Here is a 27,377-nt window from a genome sequence, read left to right as displayed (position 1 = left end):
ACATAGGCTTTGCAACCACCCACGCTTCCTACATGGGTGCTCCTCAACCAAGGCAGAGCACTGGAGGAACCTGCATACTCTCCTCCTCTCCCCACGCGCTGGTCCTGCACAGCTGCTCTCCCCAGTCAGAGAGCCATGGGGCTGATCTCCAGCCCCACAGCCAGCCGTAGGGCTGGGGTGCTCTTCACCCATCCCATGGAGGCGTGCCCCAGAGGAAGCTGCTGCTCTAAAACTGCCATTCTTTGTGAAGCAATGCTGTAGACTTTCCTCCACCAGTCTACAAATATGAAGCTAGGGTGAAAGTGTCCACTGTCTGGTTCCCAGGAGCAGGTGCTATTTGCACTGGGTCTGGAGCCAAGGGAGCAGGGAGAGCCCCAGCACCAGCGGCTGCAGCGCTCGGGGCCATGCCCAGTGCTGGCAGGAGCAAGGCGGTTGAGGCGGCTATTAGAAGCTATCATTAGTCTTCAGCCAGGGTGGCTGCAAGACAAGGAAGTGATTAGGAAATGGGAATGTGAGTGATAAGTCATCTATCAAAAAGACTTATTAACCTAAATGTGTCAAAGAAGTTTCCACTGAAAGGAGGAAATGTATTTTTTTTAATTCGGGCTGGTTTAAAAATGGAGAAAGACTAACTTGTAATTTATTATTATTTTTTTAAATGTAACCAACATTGCTTATCAAAACTTCAGATACGACGTGCTTATTTGTTCACTTGCCTCCAGCTTGAAAACAACCAGCAGTAAAGAAGAGCAGATGGGACCACAGGGAGAGCAGGGCGAAGAGTGTAACTTTTCACAGAAACTCTTGTTCCTGGGATTCCTTAGATGTTTTCTAAGAGGCTAACACCGCTGCATCGCTCCCTGTCTGCCTCTTGCTTTCTCTGCCTACACAGTCTCTTGCAGGCAGATGCACTTGCACTGCCTGTGCCCCAAGCTGGGAGGAGGTGAGCCAGCGCAGCCTGATAACTACGTAGCAGCAGTTCGCTTGGTTCCCATCCAGCTGGCTCGGCAGACCGAAAGTGCACGAGTGTGTCTGTCAGCGAGGACTGCAGACAGAGCCTCGTTGCCTTTTGGTGTCCCGGAGATATGATACGGGACCTTTAGTTCTGCTAGGAAAATACATTCAGCTCCGGAGGCAGCTCTGATAGACGAGCGCTGGTTAATCTTGCAGCCTTGCTAAGGTAAGACATCGATGCCTGCCCTGCTCAAGGTGACCACATCTACAGCAGATGACACAGCTGAGCGCAGCCTGTGTTACAATGCCGTGGCAGCGGTGACGCCGTACACTGATGTTAGTTTAAAGCAGGAGGAGGTTGCCTGCATGAGGAGGACACAACAGAGAGCGGTGGCTGAGGCGATGGTACCAGGTCCATGCACACATTTATTTTTCCAGCTGTACCTCTGCTTGCTGAAGAAATGACTGCATCTGGCTGCCCATCGCTGACATCCCCTAAATATTCTGGTTCCTCTGCTCATGGTGTGGCTAGCTGAAAGGGATCCCAAGCAATTTAAGCCACAGTTGTGTAAATGGACAAAATCTTGACTTTTTTCAAGCAGGACTTCTTTGAGAGAAGTGGCTTAGGCAGCGTTCCCATGAGCAGATCTGAGATGGTGAGAACCTCCAGCAGGGAGGCTGTGAAGAGCAATTATTGCTGAACTAGCTGCTCTTCGCAGACTCGCAGCCTGCAGCTTGGACCAAGCTGACACCCATCATCTCAGTGCTGCAGCACCCATGGCACCTCCGGCTCAAGGAAAGACTTTGGAGAACAGTAGGTGAAGTTTTCCTCCTTTGCCCACACTGCTGGTGGCTGCATCTCACCATGACCTGATGAGCATGGTTGGCCTCGTGCTCTCAGGTACAACGGCCTGCATGATCTCTTATGAGTGAGAGTGCTGCTGGTCCATTTATCTAGGCCAATCAATCTCTTCCCTGAAAAAAATGATTGCACCTTTCAAACAACAATACGAAATCAGCAGAAGGGACAGCGGTGAACCACCTACCTCCAGGAAGCATGGCCAGAAGTGTGAGGCTGTTAATAGGAGAGGTGTGCTGCTGTTCACGCACACGGTGTCTGCTGCATAAAACCAAATGAGATAGCAGTTCCATGTTTGATTTTATTTCTTCTCACTTTAAAATATCCTGGGTGAGAGTCTATATGTTAAGATGTCTTGGTCCATGTGATACTGAAGAAAACCGGTGAGTTTTGTGGTCTGGTGGGCCACATCAGTGATTTCCCACAGCCAAAACCTGCTACATTAATATCTACATCTGGATGTAACATTCTCGAAGTAATTTCTGCTTGGAATCTAGGACTTTAGTTTGGCCGTTATAGAGAGGTTTTAAGATGGCCTATCTTAGGAAAGGAGTTCCTCTCCTAAACTTCAGGAATGTTCATACATGGGGTTTTGATTTCAGCCCAGTCTGTGTTTCAGATCTCCCTGGACAGGACAAGTATGTAATTTTTAGTCTCTTAGGGGAAGAAAAAGCAGAAGATTCCACACTAGGGTGATTTTTTTTTCCTTCCATCAGACTTCATTCTGTGTAACCCACTTAAGTCTATTAGCTTTCTGCTTTCCGTGGCAACCAGGACCTGCCACCTTTCTCTCAGGAGCGAGTGGCTGGTGGTCCCCATCCACCATGTAGGATGCCTCCGCACGGCTGCTGCCACCGCTCTTCCTCCGGTATCCTGCGAGTTGTGTGTGGGATTGGGGCTGGGCGGAGGTGACCAGTGCCAAGGTGTGATGCTACCAGGGCTGAACGTTTGCTTCAGAGTCATAAGGCTGTAAGAAATCAAGCAGCACCAGATCATTCCAACCCACTGCAACAATTTACTGTGGAACCAAGAAAGAGAATGAGCCACAGAGTTGAAAAGGCTGGAGCCAGTTCCTGTTGTACCCCTTGCAAATTCATTCCTTCCCCAAGCAGCAAAAAATAACCTGGCTCTTCCACTCCCTCCGACAAACTCCAATCATTTTTATAAGCAAATACCAAAAGCAAATCAAAATATTTTGGAGGTCCCGAAATGTTGATTCACTTCATGTTCCAGCCGTAAAGGAAACAAAGGGCTAGAGATCAAAACTGTTTTCATAGTCTTGTCTAAAATGGGAAAAGAAATCATGGCAACTCAAATGTGTTTAGATAAACTTTGCCTCTATTTTTGAGTTTATGCCTGCCTACCATGTTACTTTACAGGTGTTGATTTCTGTCAGCGCCAGAGGCGCGGATGCTGTTGGTCTTCTGCTGGTTAAGGCCCCTTTGTCCAACTTTTACAAGACCAAGAGCGACCTGCCCTACGTTTGCAGGACCAAGGAAGCCTCTCGGGCTTTTCAGAGTTGAGGTCTGCAAGGTGCTGCCATGGATTTGGGTGCCTGTTGGAGCTGGGTTTGATGTTTGAGCTCTCTCATCAGCTGTGTCACCCCTCAGGGTGTTCCCAGACCACAGGGGTAGGTGGGGGCTGGTGTCAATCCTGCTGGAGGCTGGGTCCCTCTGGAGCAGCCTGGCTGCACCCACGCTGCATAGCTCTCGACTTAGGTCTTTCCTGGGCCATGAGTTATGGCCTTGACACATCGTTGTTATTTTTCTGTGGGGTTTTGTTTCTTTTTTTAAATTTTTTTTTCTTCCTCAAAAAGCTTGAAGAAATGTGTGTGTGGGCGTTGTAACTAGACAGGCTGGTGCTTTCCTAATGTGATGGTATGTCTTGCATGCTCTGGGTTATCGTGTAGGAATATGCAGAAGAGGTTAGTGTGGAGGGTCCCAGAGGAGCGCTGAAGGGCCATCCCAGAAGAAGGGACCAAAACTGGGGCCTTCCACAGCAGCATTGCCTGTCTTGTGGGAAATGTAGGGTGGCAGTCCCACCATATGTGCTCGTTTTTCCTTCTGGAAGGAAGTACTTTGAGCAAAGTAGGAGCAGGTTGCCCAGAGAGGTGGCAGATGTCCATCCCTGGAAACATTCAAGGCTGGTTTGGATGGGGCTCTGAGCAACCTGATCTAGTTCAAGCTGTCCCTGCTCGTTGCAGGGGTGTTGGACTGGATGACCTTCAAAGGTCCCTTCCAACCCAAACGATTCTATGATTCTATGAATATGCGATGTGGTTGATCAGAGACTTAGGGCCTGGCAGTGAGGTAGGAAACTAAGCTATCTGTCAGTGTAGACATGCTTATTTACATTTTAAGCCATAATTGCATTGCTGGGTTTCCAAGAAAAGACGGGAAAAATTAGTCTTCTGGATTCAGTGGCTGTGCTGGAAGAATTCAGCCAGAGGAAAGGAGGAGGAAGTGACTTATTCCTCCTGAAAAGGTAGTGCGGTGAAATACAGCGTGAAGTTCAGCAATGGTAAATATAGCTAAATCAATTGAGTTTAGTTCATATCCTGAGAGCCATAAACGTACACAGGTGAAATTTTATGAGCTTTTAAAAAGAACTTTATGAGCTTAGAGGGAGAAGCAGTATAATTTGAAACCAGCAATGGAAAAATAATGTAATATGGATTGTGGCATACCTAGAAAAACCTGTTAACCTGTAGAAGAACCGTAAAGCATCAACAAGAAGAGACAGAGGGACCTCTTTTATTCTTCTCCAGGACCTTGGTCCAATCCTCTTTCGAAGCTGTAGTACCCATTGCAATTACTCTCTGGGCAGTCCAGGAGTCTGAAGTACTTGTGAGCCAGTGTCTCAAAGGGAAAAAGTGAACAAGAGGGAGATGTGCAGCCTGGTAGGGTCTGCTAGCTCTCCAACACCGCACCCTCTGGTTTTGCTCCTGGGAACTAGACTTTGCCCCTCTGAACACTTGATAAGAAGAAAGCAATGCTCTAGGACATTTAAAGATGCCTGATCTTGTCTGCTTGGTCCGAGAAGGGTGGCCTGTAGCCTCACCTGAGACATTTGAATACCAAAATATGCTGTCTCCAGAAGCTCTTCTTCTCTTCTATGAGTCGATTAAGTGCCCATAAGAGCAGAGGAGGGCTCAGAGCTGTGCAGGCTCCATCAGGTAACTGGCATTTAAGAGACCAGGACAGATGTTCCCCTGACCACTGACTCGTCCTGGATTCCTGCTGAGCTCTGCTAATGCCTCAGGTTGTCCTTGGTACCTCCTGCTCTATGCTGTGTTTCAGCAGAGGCTATCGGTTCCTCTGATCACAAGCCAGGCTGAGGAAGCTTTTGGGGAGGGGAGCTCGCTTGTGGCTTAGTCAGTGACAGGCTGGTCAGCTGTGCCATCAGCTGCTGTTCAGCCAGCGGCTGCGGTGAGACAGGGCCGAGAGCCATCCCTGGTAATTACCAAGCTGACTGAGCAGTTTTAAGTAGCAGCACTTCTACAAGGTCAAATAACCTGACATCATGGGTGAGTGGGATGCGGAGCGGGTCGCCTTGAGCTGGTGCGGTCCTGCTCGCTCCTGACAGCGCTTCCTTAGACCCCTTGCTCTGTTGAGTGTGGTAAGGCAGGCTGTGCCCTACAGTTACATACCAAAGAAGAAGTCTTTGCACCTAACAAACCCAGTCCGGTTCAAAAACAGACATTCAGGAGTGGATTTTCAGCAGACAGCTAGATCTAGAGCAGTAACTGGGGCAAGAGCCTATTGCTGACCTCGTCCCACAGGCAAGAATTTATGCTAGAAGAGATGTAGCCACCCAGCACTGCATTTGAGACACGGTCTTCTGAAGCGAAGGCTTTATTCCAAATAAAACATTTCCCCCATGTCACTAATCAGATCTGGCTTTTATAGAGAAGCCATCAACAGAATCCTCGTATGGTGCTAATATCTGAGCTTTGCCTTCCTCAGTTGTGTTTGGTTATATATGTGTGTATATATATATATATATATTTAAAGCTCCTCTTGTTAATGCACCAAGTATGTGCAAGCAATTAACAGAAGATTGTGTTTGATTACAGCTTACAAGAAAGTCTCCAGAGTAGTGTTGATTACTTAGTGAGCAGCCCTTTCAGCCATGAATGGTGACCTTGGCAGAAGGTCCTGGAGACCATGGAATTAATTGAGAGAATTTTAATAAAGGCTGGTGCATGGAAAAAAAAAAATATCCATATGAGTAGTGCATTGTTTGCTGGTGACGATACGTTTGGCAGACACCTATGCCGTTACAAATTCAGATACTGAGTTCATTGCTGAGCTGTGCTTTCAGGGTACATTCGATGACACGCTAGAGAAAGGCAGCTTTGGAAAATGTTCTTTGATATATTCTGAAAGATGTTTTGCGGTTTAACAAAAGTGTAGGATCGCTTAATGGGAGTTTGTTGTATTTAGCCAGATGCTTTCTTGGAATAGCGTTTTTCCATGGCATCATAGTTACAGAAGTGGTTGCGAGCACATTTGCTAACTCATGTGGCCTGAATGAGTTTTCTTAATGAAAAAAATAGCTGTACGCGTTGGCTCTATTTGCTGCTGTTCCTTCATAGTTCGCTTTTTGTGCGTGCTCTGATAACTCCCCATGTCTTTAAATTCACTGAGCCTAGTAAAGGGGGAAGAGGAGAGATGTTAGCGTGGTTGTAACTCCCTACGCAGGCATTGCTTCAGGGGGCACATGTATGTGCTAATACTGTCACATGTATGGGGTGTCGCACAGTGTCTGCAGCGGTCACATCATGTACCAGCAAATGGTGTGTATTACCGGGTGCTTTTCCCCAAAGTGACAGTACTCACCGAAAATAAAGGCTGAAAGGAGCCTTCATGCCCTGACTTCTCTTTCTCTGCATCGAGTATACTGAAGGGACAGCTGTATTATCTCTCCTTGCGAAGCTGTAATTAAGCAGTTGCATCAATATCTGTTCAGAGACCCTGGCCTCTGTAATTATAGAACTGTGTCTTCTTGAAACATGAGGCCCAGGTCTGTGGGGAACCCTGAGCAGTCCTCTAGGACCTGAGGTTTTAGTCAAAGCCCACTGAAGGCTTTGTTACTCTTTGTACTGGCTTGGATGGGGTTTAGATCGAGCTCCTGAAATCCAGTGAGTTTAGGTAAATAGGCAGCAGTAACAAGTTGTTTCTCAAAAGCTCGTTTTGTCATCAACAGAAAAAAAGCACTGCAGACGCTCAAGATGCATAATTCAAGCAATTCAAGCATTTTTTTTTTATAATTTTCTTTTGAACAGAGAAAACATTTTCTCAAAAATACCGGAACTTGGAGGGTTCTGTCAACTTCAAGCAAAGCTGCCCCTGCTTCCCCATCTCTCTTCTGACTAGAACCTACTTTTTTCTCGCTATTTAAGGTAAAATGAGATGTACTATTAGCACAGTGCAGGAAGATTTACTCTAAAGGGGATAAAAACCTGAAAATGTGGGCTAGACTGGGAGCCAGCATGTAACTGGCAAGTAAGCAGCCCGCTCCTATAGCGTGGGTTTGAAGTTATGCTCTGCTTGGGCTTTTATGCTTATTTTTGTTAACGTTCTCATCAAACGCCACCAAGGGGCTAGAAAGGAGCCAAAATATCCTGCCTGAACACCTGCGAACTTTGGCTCTGGAAGCTGATGGGGGCATTGGCATGATGGATGGGAGCGCCGGCGGCTCGGCGCGGTTTGGGGCTGGGGTGCGAGCCTGGCACTGAACTTTGCCTTTTGGGAAAGGCCAGCTCTTCCCTGCCATCCCACCACGCGCCGGGATGAGCCAGGCGACGGGGACAAAGCGTCACACAATGAGGAGTGTTAATATGAGTAATTATTGCAGTATGTCACTGCGCTATTTTAAGGCTGCTCGCTGCATGCCAAAGAGCGCTCTGGGCAGGGGTTTCGTTACAAAATCCTGCCAAAGCACTTCCTGAGGGGAACGTGATAAATATAGATAGCAGAGAGCCGGTCTGAATCCATTACAGTGCATAGCAGCGGTGCGCATGCCTTAGGGTCCTCAAGGCTCATAAAGCAGAAGATAGTTGACTTGGCCGAGGTCCCTGAATGATTTGACTGACTCCAGTGAGGGATTTTCAGGTAGCGTTTCGATATGGGATATAAGACATGCCGGGGAACTGGCTCCCAGCTCTCCCTAGCAGTGCTGCAGGGGTCACTTTTATTTCTGGCCCTTGATTAATGGATCCCTGTCAGATGTTTTAGGCCAGTCGCTTTTCTCTTTTGTTACACAGCTTCGTCGCTGACCATCTGCACAACAGTGCTCATTGCATCGTGTCGTGGCAGAAAAAATAAAGAACAAAGGAAAAATGTCTGGCTGCTTTTAAACTCTGTCTTTAGAGTGGGACCATTCCCAATTGCACATGTCCACAAGCAGCGTTGCCGCTGGTTTTGCAAAGCAGCTTTATGTTCTCCTTGCTGTCCCCCGGACTGCCAGAGGTGCCTAATCCAGCTGTTGTATCTGCAGTGTTGTCTAAGGACTACGAAGTGACTCTGACTGCCCGTCTCCCAGGGCTGTCAGACCTTGACTTTTCAGGTCATACCAAGTCATGACTGCGCTGAAGTGTCTGTACAGGGGGGTCTGAGCAGGGTCACCTCGCCTGACCCAGTCCATCTGGTAGCCCTGATGCTGTGGCAGTGGGGACCACTGTAAGCCAGTGATCCCATGGGCACAGCGAGGGCTGTGATGGCTGTGGTGTCTCTGAGAATAGCAGCAGCACTTCTGAAGCAAAGTAGCAGGCCTCGTAGGATGGCTGCGTACTTCATAAAGGCTGATTTTCACCACCACTCCTGTTGCGCAGCACTCAAAAGTGTCAGGAGGTGTTTTGTGTCTCAGTGGGGTAGTGGAGCTGGGGGGCAGGAGTGTCCCCATGGTGATGCAGGAGTGAAGACCTGACGACTGTGTTACTTCTGCTTGGAAACCTGAGGTCCCTCCTCCAGGATCTGTCTCTGGGGGTTGCTGACACTTGTTTCCCTATGTTGATGTCGGTTGTGGGCTGTTGGCAGAGTGTGAGATCGATGTTCGATGTGCCTGTCCTGCTTGGCACCAGCGCACCCTCTGCTGAGTCCTCTCCTGCTCCAGACCCAGTGACCGAGGCTGTTGTGGAGTCTAACTTTAGCAGGTCTTATGCATTTCTGAAGCTGAACATTGATTTATTTAGTTTGAAACTTTCTTGTCTCTAAGTCTGTTGGACTCTTCCATGGAATGCTCCTCCAAGAAAGCCCTTTGAGTCCTCTCCCCATCCTGGCCTCATAAGTGACTTCATCTCCTCTCCCAGCAGAAACCAGGGAGCTTGCTCAACAGATGAAGTCATGAGGAGCAGTGGGGAAAGCTGAAAAATGGGGGCCATTCTTCCTGCAGGACATCCATTCAGGGACAGCAAAACACCCCTTCTGTAATAATTCCTTGCTGTATTTCCCCTTCTCACCCCATTTCCCCTAATGTCCTGGCTCCTGAAGCCACCTGAGAGAGCTCTGGGACAGGCCCTGTGGGTTCCTTTTTGCCATCTCTGTTCTTCTCTGTTCATCATCTGCCTTCTCCTGTTCCCCCATCCCAACCAGGCGCATGTTTCACCATCTCCGCACTGTGCAGGTCTCTCCCTGCAGCACGTGCAAGGAACGGAAACATAGCAGTAAGTCAAAACTTCCCATACCTTCCAACAAGTGCGTCGTGTTTCATATGCTTTTCCAGAAAACACCCATGTGCTTTGAAAATAATACTGCCCTGATGGCTCTAAAGGCTCGAGGAGAAGTAAAACACTGCTTAGCTCATGGAGAGGGGTGATGGTGCATCAGTAGCAAATGAACTTTGGCGTCTGTATCTAGTAGACCTTATAGCTGTGTGGGCTGCAGAAGGAAAGACACAACGTTCATAGTTATTTTCAGTTCTTTTTCTTTAAGGGGTAAGGCTATCATAAATTCAACATTGCTCGTACTAGATAAGGGGATGGGTAAGTATGTGTATGTGCTTCTTGATATTTATTATTTATTTTATTATTCATGACAAGAAACCTGGATCAAAGTCAAAGCCTGTTCACTTACCTCCTGTATAATTACATGGGAAAACAAAACCCCAAACTGCCTTGTTAAAGTCTAAGAGATCTGATTTGCTCCTAATTTTGTTACAGGGCAATGCAGACCAGGTATCTAGTAATAAGTCTGAACAAAAATGCAGGAAAGGGTGTTCCAGTGAGGTGATGCCTCTTTGCAGCGTCTGCATTGTTTTGGTTGTAAAGAATAGCAAGCGCCTTTGCAGTAGGGAAGATGTCTACTCCAGCAGTTTTGCTTCTCTGCAGAGAACTCCCTGTACCTGCCGGGAGAGCTGGATCAGTTGACTGCCACCTACTCTGTTTAATCATCTGTTTTTGTGAGTGCCGAGAGCTGGAAAACAGGAATAACAACATATTTAGAAGTCTGATCCTTTCTCATGACCCACAAAGACTGTTTCCACCGCTCATTCCAAAGGGAGAGCTGCAGGTAGCGGAAGTGGAAAAAGTTATGAGGAAAGATAGCTGTGAAGGTTTGATTTGAACATGTTCATCCCAGCTAAAAACAACGATTATTTCCACTTCCCACCCTCACTGTCCCAAACAGCAAACTGACCCGCAGCTGCGTGTGAAGACATGCTTTTGACATACTTCTCTGTAACGCACGTAAGACATCAGGTGGGAAGGGAAGATTTGGGAATCCCACCTTCTTTCCATTCCACCTTCTTTCCACCCTAAACCTCCCCTGTTCTCTGAGGTCCCTTCTCCTCTACAATGCACACCTTGACTCCTCCGCACCGGGCTTCAAAGGAGCTGTTTAAAAAATGGTGAGTTATTCCAAGCCCCAGAAGTTACCATCTCTTAGCCACAACTATAAAAAACAAGACCAACCATGGCAGAGAACATGCACCAAATAAATGCCGGAGTAGCTCCTGGGACCTGTCACACTGGTGTTATGCCTATTGCACTTTCATTTTATCCCTTGGTTTCGTGCAATGGGACTAATGGGTGGGCAGACCAGTCTGCAGCACAGAGAACTGATTTTGGTGACAAACCCTGACTGTCACCATGGGACGTAGTGACCTTCAGACTTGCGTACTTGCCAGGCCTACAGCCATCTGTAACTGAGGAGAAAAGCTTCTTGAATAGAAAATTCCAATCATTGACCTCATTAGGACAAAATTCATATTTTGTGGGGGGAAAAAATGAACAGTAAAGAGCTGCAACTGGGAAGCACAACCTTGAACTGTGACCAGAGGGGAACTGGAAAAACCTGGAAGTTATGAATGAATGTCACATTTTTCCCTTATACAAAATCTAGCATTTTCTCTAGAGATTGGTGATTTGTCTATACCTCACAAAGCTTACAGCAGCAGGCCTCAGAGCTGCATTTTTTAACATTTTGATTTGTAAGAGCCTACAGATTTCCCAGCAGCGCTGCTCTCATAGTGAAACCAAGTCTCCTGCCAGCATACCCACTTCTCTTAGTGTCCTGTGCTGGACCCCCCCCAGAGCTACTTCAACACCCTTGGGGACCTGCAACAGGGTGAACACCTCTGTTCTCCAGTTCTGAAGCAGCATCCCAGTTTGAGGATTCTTTTCCAACCTGAACAGTGTGCATGGAGCTTTGGATTATATTGGAGAAGGTGGTGCTCTGTCTCCATCGTCACCTGCCCAGGAGAGCAATATATTGCTTAAGAGCAGCAAGTAGGGAAGCAACGGCTGCTGTCATGGCTCAGCATCCTGAAAACTCCCCAGGGGCAGAGAGCTCCTCCCCAAGCAGAGTACAAACTATGCTTGAAATGCCTTTTTTTTTTTTTTTTTTTTTTTAATTAAAAAATACCGCTCTGATCCGCCTTTGCCACAGCACAGATTCCCTACAGGCTGAGCAGTCCCTATCCAACTGAAACATATGTTCAACAACAAGAACATCCTCTGCCAGTTATTTAAGCAAAACGCCTAGTGAATCTGTCGGTGTGGGAGCTGACTTGGTGCAGACGAGCCTGGAGCTTGTCTGAGAGATTGGGGTCTGTTTGCCAAGCCAGTGGGACCGCCAGGCAGTGACACCGGTTTGGTCACAGCCAGTCATTTTCTCTCCGCCATACTGACACAGAGCCAAGCATAGCACTGGAGAGCTTCTCCAAAGCCACGTAGCTCGTGCTGCTGGGGACAGCCAATTTGAAACCCCATGCACGTCCAGTTTGACCAAGACTCTTCTTGTCTGAGAGTGCTGGTGACCGAGACCAAGGCTGAGCTCCCATGGAAATCACACCAGTGACATGCTGTAGGTCCTTGGCCAAGCAATGTAACTTCGCAGTGCTTTGGTTTCCCTAATTGTAAAACTTAAGTAAAAACTTTGAGGTAGTGTCTGACAAAAAGCTGTAAAGGTCTGTGGAACTCGGACTCCCTCTGCTCCAACAACAGAGGATAACCCAATTCAATCAGCTATACTGCAATTCAAGGGCTAGTCAATATCTGTACACCTACAGGAACACAGTAAATACTGTGTACATGCTATGGAGTGGTACCTCCATTTTTTTCTCACTTGCAATTCTTTGGATATTTTTTTTTCACCCCTTCTCTCTTCTTTTCTCTCTTCTTCTCTCTTCTTTTTGTCCCTCTTGTTCCTTTTGTTCCTGTTGTCCCTTTCCTCCCTTTTCTCTTTTTTTTCTTTTTCCTTTTTCCTTTTGTCTTTATTTTCTTTTGTCTCTTTTTTTTTTCCTCCTTCTCTCCCCTTTTGGCTAGTAGTATGCATAGAGAAGGTATAGAAAGGGCAGTAGAGTAGCAGCAGAGTATGTGTATAACTTTAGCTTTCCATGTATCGGGCTGGGTGAGCCACACGAAGTTCACACACAAGCACCGGTTCCCAAACCCTGGAGAGCCTGAGAGTTCAGGTTGCTGCTTGACCATTTGGGCTGCAGAATCCCTTAATAAAAAGACTGGTTCAGCTCTTAGAAACATCCCCTTTGCAATTAGCTTTCAGACTTTGGTCTGAAAGCAGTGGCTAACTGCTTTCCTCTTTTTTTCCCCCTTCCTCATCTCACTTCAGAAAATCGTTGTTCAAAGCTGTACCAACTGCCAAACCCAGAAGAACCTACAGCTCCTGCCCTGTTCTGTCCGAGGGCGTCACTTTTGCTCTCTCTGGGGCAACAGCCTGGCTACCATCCACATGCTTTTTGCTACAGCCACAGAAACAGGTGAGTGCTCTGTTCAGCACAGTGGTGGTAAAGGTCAAAGCCGAAGCAAATCTGGCTTTGTCTGTTGTGGAAGCACCAGGCAGGTGGGAGAGAACAGCCGCACAAAGCAGCACTGGGTCCTGTGAGCAGCGAGGTACCACAGGCAGAGGGGTGTCCATCCTGTCAGTCAGTAACTAACCTTCTAGAGGCTGGGAGAAGGACACAGCCCCAAACACACATTCCCTGACACACGCCATGTCCAGCAGAGGAGAGATTCTGCTGGAAACCCCCTCAGTGATACCAACCCGCACACCTGAAGCCCCGTGTCCATGCCTGTACAGAAGACTCTGCAGTCAACCGGCAGCCTGTTTATCCCGCTTATTCCCCGAGTACCCACTATTTTTGTTGTGTCCAGTAAGAGCCAAAGGTTCCTACACTGTATCGAAGGAAGTCAGACTAGAGGAATGATGAAACGTGGACGTGCAGCAGCCAGCACGCGGGGATGCCATGCTGCTGCATGCCCTGCTCGTCTCCCAGGCCGGCGTACAAGCGCGGCCGGAGGGAGGCTGAAGCTCCCTGCAGATGCTAACGGTTGGGATCTCAGTTCGGCATGCTCTTGCTGCACCCTGGCAGCCTGCTCCAGCTGCAGACACACATGGATTTTGGTGGCCAAAGCCTTCGTCTTTCCTTAAGAGGTTTTGGTAGAACAGTCTGTGATGTTTTTTTCCAGTCGCCATAGGTTTTCCTGGTACAGTCAACCCGCTTCATCGCTGTCTTGCATAGTCACGTGAATTGGGGTGAGCTTGGCGTTAGGTGCATTGTCAGATTTTTTTTCTACAGCTGTGCTTTTCCCTTCCATTGGTAGGGTATCACAGCCCTTCACCCCTCTGCCATGAGCTCTGCCTTCTGCAGTCTGGTCCTCGCCTAATCAAGGGAGACAGCTTTCCTGTTGTTACTGTTGAAGCTGCAATAAATAGCATATCCATTTCTCCATTTATCTGCTTTTTGAAATCCAGCCTGTAATGCCAGCAATAATTACTCTGTTTCTATATTTAGAGATCATCAGCACCTCATGAATATCAAATTGTACTGTTATTATCTCTGTACAATATGGGCCAGTCTCCCATCAGTGTAAACATTTATAACAGTGATTATCGGTAGGACTGCTAGAGATCCCAAAATAGACAAGGCTGAACAGGAGTCTGCTGTTATTTGTTTACTGGGAAAGGCAGGGGGAGAGGCAGAAGAGCCAGCTGAAGGCCTGATAGCACAGAGCCCACCTCCCACCGCTGTGGGGAGGCTGGTGCGTGGGGAACCCGACCTGGCAGGACCATTAGGAGCAAGTGCAGAGCGCCCGCCGAGGCCAAGCACCACCTGAAATCCTTGGTGCTGGGCTGCCACCTGCACAGGCATCCTTCCCCACAAGCAAATTCCTTTGAATGCTTCCTTAGGGTTTGTTTTCAGTCTCTTCCCTTGTCCGGGAGAAGGTGATGCTTAAAGTTCTAGTCTGACCAGTTTGGTAAATCATAGAATGTTAATTTATAAATTAGGGACTCAACTAATTTTACTGTCAGTGTTTAGCTGGCCGAGGGGAAGCGGTTGATGTCTCTTTGTGCCAGGCAGTGGCTGTGTCTGAAGGCCTTGGCCCCCCCCCCCCGGCAGTGCTTGCTGTTGGCTTGGCATGAAATCGTGCTCTGAGCTCTGGCAAACAGCAGGATGCACAGACAGGAGGGTGGCGAGAGCCTGCTGGTACATGGTAAGGGCATGGGGTGAATGCCAAGGGGTTTTTGCACTCACTTGTTGGTTTGCTCATATTTTGATGGATGTGCCGCGTTGCATTGAGAAGGGCTGATGGAAACCTCTGTCAAACAGCTGAAGCTCAGTGGATCTGGCTGCCTCCTAAGAGACCTTTTCCCTCCTCTGAATCTCCAGCTGAGGAGACTCCCAGGGGACAGTCACCCCCTGCCATCAATCTTTCAGAGCTGTCAGGGTGCTTCAGTAGCTCGGCTCTTGGCATCGTTTTCCAGCCCTTGCTTGCCCTGATGTGGCCCTGGTCATATATACTTTTTTCCATCTGGATTCATACCTCCCACCACAAAGGCTTCACTGTCATTAATAAATGCAATGCTTAATTGAATTACCTTTTGCTTTCCCTCGCTTTTCCCTAGATTTTTCGCTCTGGAGTGTTTACTTTGCAGCTCTGTTGCCACCTGGGCATGGCTAGGCAGAGCCACCTCCTGGCAGGATGGCAAGCAAAGCTCCCAATCTGCTGGCCCAGTACTTGCTTCTGCACAAACGTTTGCCCACTCTCCATGCCACATCCCCAGCCTCCAGGCTGGGTTACATCTTTCCACCCCAAAATCTATGCTTCATAATAACTGTTTTGTATATACAGTGGAGGTGCCAAAGCCCAGGTAAGAGAAAATTGCATCTGGTTCATTACCAGGGCTTGGAAGATGCTCGGTGGGAGAGTGACCAAAGCGCTCAAGGGTGGGCAGGTGAGCTGCTTGGCGACAGGCTGGTGGCACTGAGGGACACCAGGAAAATGGCAAAACCCCGTGAGCACAGGCAATGCTGTGAAACTGCAAGGCTTGTTATCCCACAGTATTTTACCCCAGGATAGCAGCATATACACACCCAAGTGCACCCTTTAATGTCTCGCTCAAAACACTTCAGTAACACCAAAACCAGGCCCCAGCTCCGCATTTTCTGCTCCAGCTAGAAAAAAAGTTAGTAAATAAAGCTGGCTTCTTATCGGTTCCTTGTCTCTGAAAGTGCTGTAATATACCCACCCGGCAGTTTCTGTGCTAGCTGATTTTTAGAATCAGCTCTCTTTTCAGAGAAACCTCTGCCAGAAGAGGACATGACTAAGCAAGAGAGGAAGCTCAACTGCAGCAAAATGTGAGTGAAACAGAAGATAATTACCGAGTAAACTAGTACTTGTCTGTTCAGCAGGGGAAACAAGTCTAGATCATTCTGGGCAGCTTTGGAGGGACCTCGCTGGCCCGGGGAGGCGAGCAGTGCCCGGAGCAGGAGCGAAGGGCTTGGGGCTGTGCAGGGCACCTGGCGCTTTCATCTCTTGCACCAGGGGATGTGTTCTTCCAACAAGAGAACTCTTGTATGCATGTTTGTGCTGAAGAACGTTGTCTATGTTTGGTTTGGAAAAGCTACACTTGCTTAACAAAACCTGAATTTATCCCTGTAATCCTTCCCTGCATCTCCATAGCCAGATTGGAGCAGCCTGTGGAAAAAATTCCTGTCTATTTTCAGAAATAGATAAAAGCATTCAGATTACAGAGTGCAAATCTCAGCTCGAAATGGCTGGAAAAATCCATTCAGCGCCACTGTCACTGACCCCCACGACCTCTCCAAGTAATGAGTTTCAGTCGCCTGTGCCTCCCCCCCACGCTGACTCCTTCTCCTGCCGCTGCTGCCGGAACTGCCCGTGCTCCCAGCATCTGCAAAATGTCAGCCTTGCGTCCCACTGTGTATCCCATGGGGAGCGGGGAAGGAGGTGTTATGTAAAAGAGCGTAGTTTGTGGAAAACGTTATTGATCTCACTGCTCGAGACCATTCATGGGATCCTTTTAGTCTGGCATTCGCATTCACAAATTTCGGACAGCACTGGCGTGCCAAGGAAGAAGGGCTCTTTGCTGCAAAAATAAAAATGCCAGGAATCCGCCTCATTGCCCACACTCCTCTCAGGGCTCTGCTCACTGCTGCACCTGGAGCTGGGCACAGGGTCATCCCCTCCACTGCTGGGAGCTCCCAAAGCAAACGAGACTTTAGCATCACTTATTAGTTCATGAGACAGAAGATTCAACGGAGGGGATTACTGCTCATTTAGAAGGATTGTGTGCTTTAGGTAGCCCCTGAAGCCTGATGAATTCCTGCTCATAGTGGATTAGATGCCCTGTTAGCAAGCAAAATATTAAATACCATTGCAGCCAGCTTACATCTTACTCATATTTTGCTTATGGATTACAGGGTGCGTCTTCGTAATTAATACCAAGGAAGAAGGCATCCAGATGGACTGCAGCTTTTGAAAGATTAACCTTGATGTGATCTCTTTTTTTAATTTAAAACTTTGTTTTTCTTCCTATGATGTTCAGAGCAGACCTGGGATGCTGGTAGCTTTGTGTCCAGCCCGTCAAAGTGTCTAACAGAAATCCTGTGGTCTAGCCTTGGGATTCACACAGCTGATGATCACCGCACTTGTGTCTCCTCTGCCAAAACCGGGCCAAACCCTGGGAGGTTCTGGGGAACCTGTTTTGGAGCTCAGGGTGCTTTAGATGTCTTTCCTTCTGTTTCAGGATGACGAGCAGGACAGGAAAATCTAAAGGAGCATTTGTGTGGCAAAAAGAGATGTTGGAGACATCACCTGCTCCGATGATGAGTACGTGGTTCAGGACGGTGACGCCCCTGGGTGTTGCTCCTAGCCCTGCTAACCAGCAAGGACCTGGGGGAATCAGCTCACTTCGTTAGTAAACTTAGAAATTATCCACTTCGCACAAGTGACAAGAGGCTTAATTTTTATGTATCTGGTGTGGATGCAGAGAGGCACAGAACTGAGCACGCTGCTGGTGAAATACGTGAACAGGGGACAAGGTATATCAGCAGCTCACGACTACACTCATGGGATAGTTGGTTCTTAAATGACTTTAAAAGACTTTGAGATCTTTGATTGAAAGACTTCAGCAAGGCAGCAAGTGTGATATAAACACAAATTATGCATCTATTGTATGTCTATGTTCCGAGCTGGATTTATGTCTGTGGACATATACATGCATGTGTACTTGCATGTCCTTTGAAGTTGAAACACATCTGAACTGAACATATAAGTGAAGTGGAGAGTGTGTGCGTGTATGTGTGTATATATATATATATATATATGTATACAAACATACACCTTGTGTATTGAACACAAGCACCAAAATACGCTGGATACACCTTGTGTATTGAACACAAGCACCAAAATACGCTGGAAAGCACAACACACATATTGCACTCTGCCTGCAAATCTAATGCTAAGGTCAGAATTTGTTTTATCCCACTGCCTTATTTTTAAGGCCTAGAGAAATACTCACACTAGCCAAAATAATCCAGCTGTGACTGTTGAGCTCACATCAGTATTTTCCACATTTTTCAAGCAGCTGTCATATAAAACTTTCATCTGCTGCTCAGATTTGTAAAAATGCTAGAATCGCACCATTTTAAAAATGCAAAATCACTCTTCTTTTAAGATATTATAAACATTTTTTTATCATCGCTAACAAGACCTATACTGTTATTGAAAATAGTATATCTGAATCAAAGGGTATAACTTCATTATTTCAGATAATGGTACACAAACAGGGATACCACAGGAAAGGCCATTATTGCCTATAAAGGTTAATTAATTTAATTCCCCTTAAAGTAGTCATGAAGGGATACATATTGATTCAAAGTTACTGGATCTGCATATGTGGAACGCAGGCTGAATTATGTAAGCCTGCACTACACCTATATATAGACATGAAGGCATTCATTAGAAAGTGGAACCAAATTGCAGGTTGCAACAAATTTATTTTAAATCCCTACAGAAGATCTGGAGGTGTTTCCATTGCGATCGTGGGTCTGAGAACTATAACAATGCTTTCTTCAAGTAAGAGAAATGAATGTGGAAATCCAGAAGAAGATTCAACTCTGACCCATTTGGAAGATAAAATAAGCCTGTGATATCCTGTTCATTCACCAGGGAGTCATACTTATCACTGAATTGCTACAGCGAGCCAGAATACAGGTATTTATATGTTCTGTATGATCCAAGCGCTTAGAATTGCTTTCGACTGTGGACTTCAGTGGAGATGAATGAAAGAAATTAACAGGACCACTGCGATCCAGGCTCCTCCCGCAGGGTATAATGACCCCCGGAATACCTCCCGTGTACATCATTCCAGTCTGTCCCAGGAGATCCCAGGCATCGTGCAAACCCTCCAGTAGAGAGGTCACCGGAGCCACCGCTGCCGAGCTCCCCCCCGCTGCTGCCAGCTGATGGCCACTCAACAGCGAACAGCCACATGGCGCAGGTGTCTCGTAGGGCCATTCGGATGGGCGCTGTCTGGGAAAAAAAGGGGGGGGGGGAAAGGGAGGGAAAAGGGGAAAAAAGCCGGGGGGGGGGGTGCAAAAAAGGAAAAAAAGAGAAAAGAATAGAACTAAAATGGAACACTTCAATACTGGTAGGAAAGGTGAGTCCTGTTCCAGACACTCTTCCCTCTGCCCACGTAACGTGTTGTGTTTGGACAGCCGGGACAAGGGCTGGAAGTGTTCTCCAAATGCCGGGTAACGCTCTTCACTGCTCCCCTGTGACACTGACCAGCCAACACGGCTTCCCCTGGGCATCGGCCGCTCATCGGAGATGAGCGACTCTGCCCGGGTGAATGCCTATGGACAGTTCGTGTTGCCTCCCTGCTGCCATTTGGACATTCTCTGTCTTTTCCACGTAGTCTCCTTCAGCCCTGGCTCCTGTCTTGCTGCTTCTTGCTCTGGAGTCAAGGCCATGTACAGTTTTTTCATGGCCTTTTTTCTCCCTTTTTTCAACAGGGAGATTTCATGAAATGAGAAAGCGCCTCCCTTTTCTTCTGGGAAAGGTAGGTTTAAGGAGGCTCAGAAGGATTCTCTTAGGTTTTCTGATTATGTTTCTAAGTTTAAGATGGGCACAAAGTATAAATTAGTCAGGTAAAAGGCTGTAACATGCAAAACCTGGAAAACATCCAAATCCCTCTCACTTAGCATTTTCCATGTACACCTTCCCAACCACTTCTAACTCCACAGCTTCACCTCTAAGAGTAATGCTTAATTCTGACTTAGCTGAATGTGGTGAAGAATCTAGCCTAGAGCTAACTGACTTATTGTCCAGCCGTTGGTTGTTTCAGTGAAGTCCGAATAGACCCACTAAGACAGAATGGAAGGGAAAAGCACCAGATTTTGTAATTTAAAAGCTGTCACTCTCCTAAAATTGGCTAAATGGGTTAAACCATCTAGGCTTTTCAGAAGATCAGTGGTTACATCTTCAGCCCCAAATCATTTATAAGGAGTTGCAAATGATGGCACACATGTAGAAATACCTCTCATGGTAAATACTGCCTTGGGCACAACCTAGTCAGCACGAAGCAGCAGCCTCCAAATCATTCCAAATTAGAGTAGGGCAGATTACAGCAACACAACAGACAGGAGAAGTGAGGTTCCTGCCTCCAAACTGGGGTGATGCAACCTCCCGGCCAAGTGCAACTGAGAAGATAAAAACAGTTGTGGAAACTGCAGTCATTCCTTTCCAGTCACCTGGGACCAGAAGCCTTAAGGACCCTTGTGCTCAGGACATACTGATGCAGGCATTTGACTTTTATGACAGCCTCTTGGAGCAAGCAGCATCCCAGTTGCCCGGGAAAGGAAAGTGGTCTGTCTTTCGCGTACCTGGATTGCTTTAATGACATGCCTTAAAGTGGGCTGGAATGGTGTTTCTTCCTCCACCTCAGCCTGTAGGCTCTACGAGGAGCCAAGAGTGTGGCAGGAGTAAATGTAGTGCAAGAGGGTAGACCACACTCCAGTGCCAGTTTGTGGATAACTGGATGTGGGTTGATGGCACGCTGCTGCCTAAACTCCTGCCTCGCAGCTCCACGTCACGTGGCCTGATTAGTCCCAGGGGTGGTGTGGAGCATCGGCGTGTGTCAGCACCAGGTTTTTGGGTGGTTGCACAGGCAGCTGAGAGCTCTCCTACCTGTAGCACCGGCAACAAAGTTTGGGGTCTTCCATCGCAACCTTGGGCATGACTGCTCACTGATCCTGACCCGGCGTAAGGTGCTGGAGCCATGGGGCTCTCCCTGGGGGACCTTTTCATCAGAGAGAGGGAAGGGAGGGAGGTGGACCCCTGCCAATAGATCTGAAAAAGAGGGCTCTTTTGCTCATTATCTGGATATATATTGCCATTGCTGGTTTCGCCTGGCTTTATGACCGTGCTCCCTCTTGCCTAATAAAGATCTGGGAATGCAAGTGAGTGGTGGAAACCCAACTCTTTAAAGAGCTCTCAGGGAGGGTATGTTTAGTTTTCTCAGGTTTCTAAATGGAGATTGGAATTTAGTCCTTTATCAAGAGGGGCCATGGGTATATTAAAGCCAGAGATTTTTCTCAGCTGTTAACCACCTGGCAGAAAGGTTACACTAATTACATGCGATGTATTTTCTCAAATTTTCCTGCCTCTATTACGAACATGAGGCTTATGTCAGAGGAGCCACTCTGACCACTGGGAAATGCAACCTGTCTTATCCACACCTCAGTTCCCAGATTAACCAGGTGACAGAGAGACTCTCGCCGGAGGCGAGGTAGTGAGACAGAAATGGGCAGGTCACGGAAGGTGAGCGTGGCAGAAGCGATGTGATTCTGTTCCCACAGAGCTCCGTCACAATGTCTGGGGCGGTGAGCTGACCGGCACCGTGCCAGCGGACGGTGCGCAAGTCTGTGTGGCTTGGACCTTGGCTTAGTAGGAGCAATGAAAGCAATTTTTATGCTGTGCAAATGGCTCTCTACCTTCCTCCTAATGCTCCACGGACATTTTTGGGGATTGTGAGAATGATGGGAATGGTGAAGCAGATGTTGGCTTGGTCCAGAGAGGGCAGAAGAGAAAGGAACAACAGGTGGGAAAGAAGCCAGGTCTGTGATGAGTCTTCAAGTTCTCCAAAAAATCTGTGCCCCTCTAGCAAATGCCACAGTGTGGCTAGCCATCCCCTCAACCCCTGCAGCACCACTCATGCAAACTGGAGTGTTTGGCCTTTTATTACTTTCCCTTATGTAGTATTTTGTATGGTTTTGCAAGGGTGCCTCACAACTTGGACATGTTAAGCTGTGGGACAGGCTTTGGTGGAAACTTACGGCGCTAGGATTTTCCTGGAAAGCAGCAGTGTTAATTTCTATTTCCATCCAAAAACAAATTGCCCAGAAGTGACAGTGGCAAAACCAGGTTTTGGTAGAAAAGAAGATCATTGTCATGCTTGAAATAAAGAAGCACAATAAATTGTTACAGTTAAAAAGGGAGAAGAGTAAAATATTTGACGTTGTTCTTTCAAATTGAGACTTAGGCTTGAAACTATACTGTGGGCCGAAACTCTTAGATTTAATGGCAGATCTTCTGACATACTCCCGCCAGATGCTTCTGTAGATTGGAAATGAGCAACAGGGAAGAAATATGGTATTTTCTTACATGATGCAACAAGATGTTGTACTTCCTGGCCACATATAAAATGAATTTACAACAGAAACATGCCAGAAATGCCTGAGGGTAACACTAGCCGTAGCAGAACACTGAGTCTTTTTTTTTTTTTTCCTTTTTTTTCTGCAGCATTGAATAATGGGACTGAATGTCATTTTTCTTAGAACAACCACAGGATGGGTGGCTGGAGAGTGATCAAGGTTCCATGCTTCATAGGGCACATCGGGAAAAAGTTACTGTGTAATCAGATCTCTTGTGCACATACATCCTCTGTCACACACACTATGATAACTCTCGAGGTTATTTATTGCAACAGACCCCTACAGTGATGACATTATGAAATTAATATTATTACTATGAATAATTGCACCATTTTTCTCTGATTCTTGTTACTCTTGTTTTCTGCTAATACATGCATGTCAATGCTATTCATTACCGGAGTGACTGGAAATGTTTCACACGGTTTGCAATGGATAGTTTTAACATACTCCAAGCAAAGGGGAAAAATATGCCTTGACTCTTTTTGGCCTTGAAACTATGCAACAGACTTGCAAAATATTTAAGCACAGGGCTACTAGGTCTCTGTTAAGGTCACCGTAACCTATAAAAACACTCCCACTGATTTCATTAGGCTTTATATCAACACTGAAAAGACCAGAACCATCAGACCTGCCTATTAATCCCAAGAATGGAAAAGTCGGATAGCCAATCTCATAATGCACGTTCAATAATAAATTGACCTGCACGGAGACCTGTGTCTCAGACAGCTGAATGGCAGGGCTGCGCGGTAGGTGATGAAGAACCATGCAGCAAGAGGGGCAGATTCAGGTGCTGGTCCCTTTCAGCTTGAGCAATGCTTTACACTTTACACAGGGAACAGGAGAAAACACCACTGGGGAGTAAGCTGAGAGACCTGGAAGATCTTAATGCCTTAGTTAAGGCTTTTTGCCTTGGTGTCAGCTCTTCCACACTGATGCACATATGCTTTCCTAACCACAATGCTATCCAAAGCCTCCATCTTGGTTAACATTTCATCATTCACACTCCAGGAATTATCATTTCCTCTAGACATGCTGACAAAGCTCATTGTTTATGGCTCACAGCATGTCAGAACTGCTGGTTTTGCTTTGGACTGCAAGATGTTTGGAAAGCCACACGCTTTTTCTGAAGCCGGCTCAGTCCCCTCCGTGCCAGCCTCAGCTGCTGCATTAGCTTTCGCCCAGAACGCTGGATCCTGTCCATGATGAGCCAGAGCAGAGAACGTCAGCTTGAGACAGACCAAACAGCACCGGATTTCACATAATCACAGCCAAATTCTTCCTGGCAGCTACATGTACAGCCTTTCCAGCGGAGATGGCTGGTGCTTTTCCACCTTGCTCCCCTCCTAACCCATGGATCAGGCTGGCTGAGGAGTGAGCCAGCGAGGGTGATCTGGAGATGTGCCCATCATGCTGTATCCCCAAAATGCAGGGGAGATTATGGCCCTTCCTGGCAGCAGTATCGCCCATGGAGGGATTGTGACGGGGGAGGAGGCCATGCACCACCCCTTCTGGAAAAAGAAGCGATCTCCAGCAGTGGTCCTGTGCTCTAGGTCTGCCTGTCCAGCAATGGGGGCAATGCCTGGCTGCTCACTGACCTGCTGCGACGCTGCGGCCATGAGCGGCTGCTAAGTGTTGCAGTTGGAGAAAGGCAAGTCACTGTTTATTAGTTTCTGCATTTCATATGACAGGACAGACATTTTTCCGTAAGTCCCTGAAATCTAAATGAACATGGAAAACACAGGACTAGTCCTGCAGATCTGTACAACGTTACCTCTGGCTGCATGGCTGAGCCCTCATTTCAGTCCAGGAGGAGCGAGAGCTGAGTTTTTGATGAAGACTCAATTTCTGTCTTGCAGGGAAAGTCCTGAGCCACATAATCTCATCTTTCCAGCTAAAAGATCTCCTGGATGACCTGTCTCCCTCACAGCAGTACTGCAGGCAGGAGAAGACACACAGCACAGGAGCTGTCTGGGGTGTCTGCACAGGAGCTGAAGCCACTCAAAGGCAGTTCTGCCTGCCCAGGGACAACAAATGGTCCAGGCAGAAAGGGGGCAGCTACATGCCATGAGCAGAGGCAGAGCAAATGTAATGAACCAAGGGCTGTAAGTCCCCCACAGAGCCAGTCAAGGGCTGTCCTCAGTACATAGCGATTTGTGGCCGGGGATGAGGATGAGCAGGGTAATGGCAGCATTCCTCATTACATGGGGCAGACGTGCTCAAAGGTACAGGACACATCCTCCACAGGATGGAGGTCCCTCTGCATCTAGTGGTTGCTCCCAAGGTTGGGTTGCTCCCCCCATGGTAACCCCAAAAGGACTAATCCAGCCCAGGGAGGTATTAAGGAGAGGTGGCACGTTTGTTATCACTGGGAAATCAGCCAGTGGTTTGAATGTTTTTTGGGAGGGCAGAAAACTCCTGAAGGTCACTGGAGCTGTTGACAAACAGCAGCTTGACCACCAAGACCATAGGAATGCTGCCTTTCCTTGTTGCCTGCCAGCATCTCACTCTGTCTCACTTTGCTGCCTTGGCCTGACAAGCCCCCGCGGATGTGACCTGTCGTCTGGAGCTTGTTATCCCATGTTTTATTTGCACCACACTGGATCTGTCCAGGTGATTAAACAAAAGACATATTTTTATTATTGTTGTTGTTTTTACTGTGCAATTGCTATGTCCTTTATTAGGGCTTTGCTTTTCCTGTGAGGAATAATCTCTGGAAACTTGGATAGGATCCTTTGGCTCACACTCGAAAAGGTAATAAAATCCTGGGAAGCCAAAATGCTTCTCTGTTGTTTTCAACAAACATTTTTCCCGTCTTGAAAAATGTGCTTCTTGGTTCTGATTTGTTTCCTGATTTAGGCAAAATTTCTTCCTAACCTGCCACCTTTCTTCCTGTCCAGCAGAGCTGGACATTTGAGAGGCTGTGAGCAGTGCTCAGAGGGCTCCACAGACCTCACTTCTGCTCCCCACCACACTTCTGACTCTCCTTGTAGTTACAAGGAAGCCATTTACTTCCTCATTGCTCCACATTCTCCATTTGCCACCTTATGATATAATATTTACTTACCTTTTCAAAGCATTTTAAATCTCTGTAGGAATGCATTATAAAAGTGCATTAGCGTTATTACTATTTTCCATTGTGTAACTTTGAGAAACGGTTTACATAAGGCTGGCTCCTCTATCCCCTCTCTGACCCCCTTCCGTTGTCCTGGTGCTGCTGCCTCCTCCCACAACAGTCATAATTAAGCTCTGGTTTCCCAGTATCCCCCTCAGGCTCTCACCCAGACCTTGGGGAATAACCATCCAGTCCCCTTATCAACAGTCCAGAGGTTAGCACTCTGGATTCAAAGTTCCTGCTGCTTCTCTCTCAGCACCTCTGTGGAACGTGCCTGCATTAGAGTCCCAACACATGTTTTCAGAGGCTCCAGAATTACTTGTATGATCTCAAAGCCCCTTTTTCTGGCATCTCTAAAGTACCCAATCAACAACAGACTTGGGTATTTCCTTCTAAGTATGACATATGACATGAGTTTTATCAGGAGGACATTTGTAACGTTTTACCCCCACACTCAGGCTCAACTTTCACAAAATACAGCAGGACCATAAGAGCAGTCAAGTAGTAAGAGTGAAGCTCCAAATGAGAATGCCGTGGCCGAATGCTGATGTGCTACTGACTGTGACCTGCTTTCTCCACCACTGCATTTTGTTTTTAGTAGGCAAGTCAAATTTTTTTTTGTTCCTTTTTTTTTCTGTCATGCCCAAACACCTATTTCCAGTGAGATATGAAAGGCTGCCAAATAGCAGGCACATGAACTAACACCATGGCGTAGAAGCTTGCAGTAAATGGGCTGGCAACAGGAATCTGAAGGGTGCAAACTGGTGAGATTCCTCTGTGCTCTTCCTCCTCTTTCTGTTCCTCCTTTCTTGAAGGATATTGGTCCGCATCTTTACCGTTTTATATGAAACAGCTGCCAGGTTTCATGCCAGAGGTGACTGCATTTTGGAGACAAGCAAATGTACTGCTGTATTGCTGCCAGATACTGATCTCATGTACATTAGTCTTGGCTTTTCAAATGGCTCCATTGGACTTCGGTGGTGCAGCTCCAGCCTGACCCCAGCAAAAAGGAGATCTGAGCCCGTTCCACTATTTTTTGGCGTTCAAAAAATGTAAAGTATGTGTCTTATAACAATGTACCCATACATTCTGCCATCCTGTTAACTCTTGCCTCTCACAGGCCCTCTCTCTTACATAGCCAATTATTTAGACAAGAACTGGTGACTAATGGAAGCAATTTGCAGGAAACATGCTGTTCCCAAGTGGCCAACAGCAAATTGCTAATGACTGACATTAGAATGACCGTTCTCCAAAGAGAAATAGTTGAAAGCCCACTGTGCACAGCTCTGATCGCATTCAACAACAAAACACCCATCACCCCCACCAGATACTGGTACCTGCCGTTTATCCTGGCTACTGCTTGCATCCTTTCTCTGGTACATCTGTAAGAGCAACTACACTGAAATGCAACAACCACATATTTGTTTACACAAACATGAAATGTGATTTAAAACACTTTGGTAATGTCACCTTATAAACTTGATGGACAAAATATTAGAAATACAAATGTACTATAGGGAGCAATTCTGCACTGCTCAGGAGATGGATCATAGGGCTTAATAGATCATTTCCATCTCTGAAATTTCTGAGTCATGATGAATGGAATTTCTTAGTATTTGAAACAAGAGAGGGGCACGTTTAAAAAGACTGGAGAGGACTGCAGTGTAAAATCTTTGCACTATAAAAAAGGCAGCCTTGGTTTTTATTGCCCCTGCGGGGAGTCTCCTGTGAACCAAACAGCAACTAAATCAAATAAACATTTCTGAATTAAATCCATCTTCTCTTTAGCTTTGGGGAGTTTAAAAACCCCAGTAATTTATCGAATTGCCTTTCATGGTTATACCTGCAGATGCCTTTTGAATTTGATAGCAAAAACATTCAAACTCACAGTGTTTCCCAAATCAGCTAAATACATTATATCACCTGTGCCAGTTACTATATTTGTAGGGCAGTAAACAGTGGCCTTTATTGTTT

General features: G+C 47.0%; 1 long non-coding RNA gene across 5 annotated transcripts; it reads left to right on the top strand.

Moving 5' to 3' along the window:
• The first annotated feature begins 879 nt into the window (after nucleotides 1–879).
• LOC119156310 lies at nucleotides 880–26,028 on the top strand. Of its 5 annotated transcripts, none has more exons than XR_005107063.1 (6): nucleotides 880–1,180; nucleotides 12,883–13,030; nucleotides 17,323–17,617; nucleotides 18,592–19,077; nucleotides 19,592–19,638; nucleotides 22,380–26,028. It is a non-coding gene; the product is annotated as an uncharacterized LOC119156310 (long non-coding RNA). The 5 variants fall into 5 exon arrangements; XR_005107064.1 differs by lacking the exon at nucleotides 22,380–26,028 and having other exon boundaries at nucleotides 18,592–18,791; nucleotides 18,893–19,077; nucleotides 19,592–22,373; XR_005107065.1 differs by lacking the exon at nucleotides 22,380–26,028 and adding an exon at nucleotides 20,326–22,373.
• The last annotated feature ends 1,349 nt before the right edge of the window (nucleotides 26,029–27,377 follow it).

Source organism: Falco rusticolus, chromosome 12, assembly GCF_015220075.1.
Source record: "Falco rusticolus isolate bFalRus1 chromosome 12, bFalRus1.pri, whole genome shotgun sequence".
Taxonomy (NCBI): Eukaryota; Metazoa; Chordata; class Aves; order Falconiformes; family Falconidae; genus Falco; species Falco rusticolus.
The sequence above is the reverse complement of the archived record's forward strand: the minus strand, read 5'-3'. Positions and strand labels throughout refer to the sequence as shown.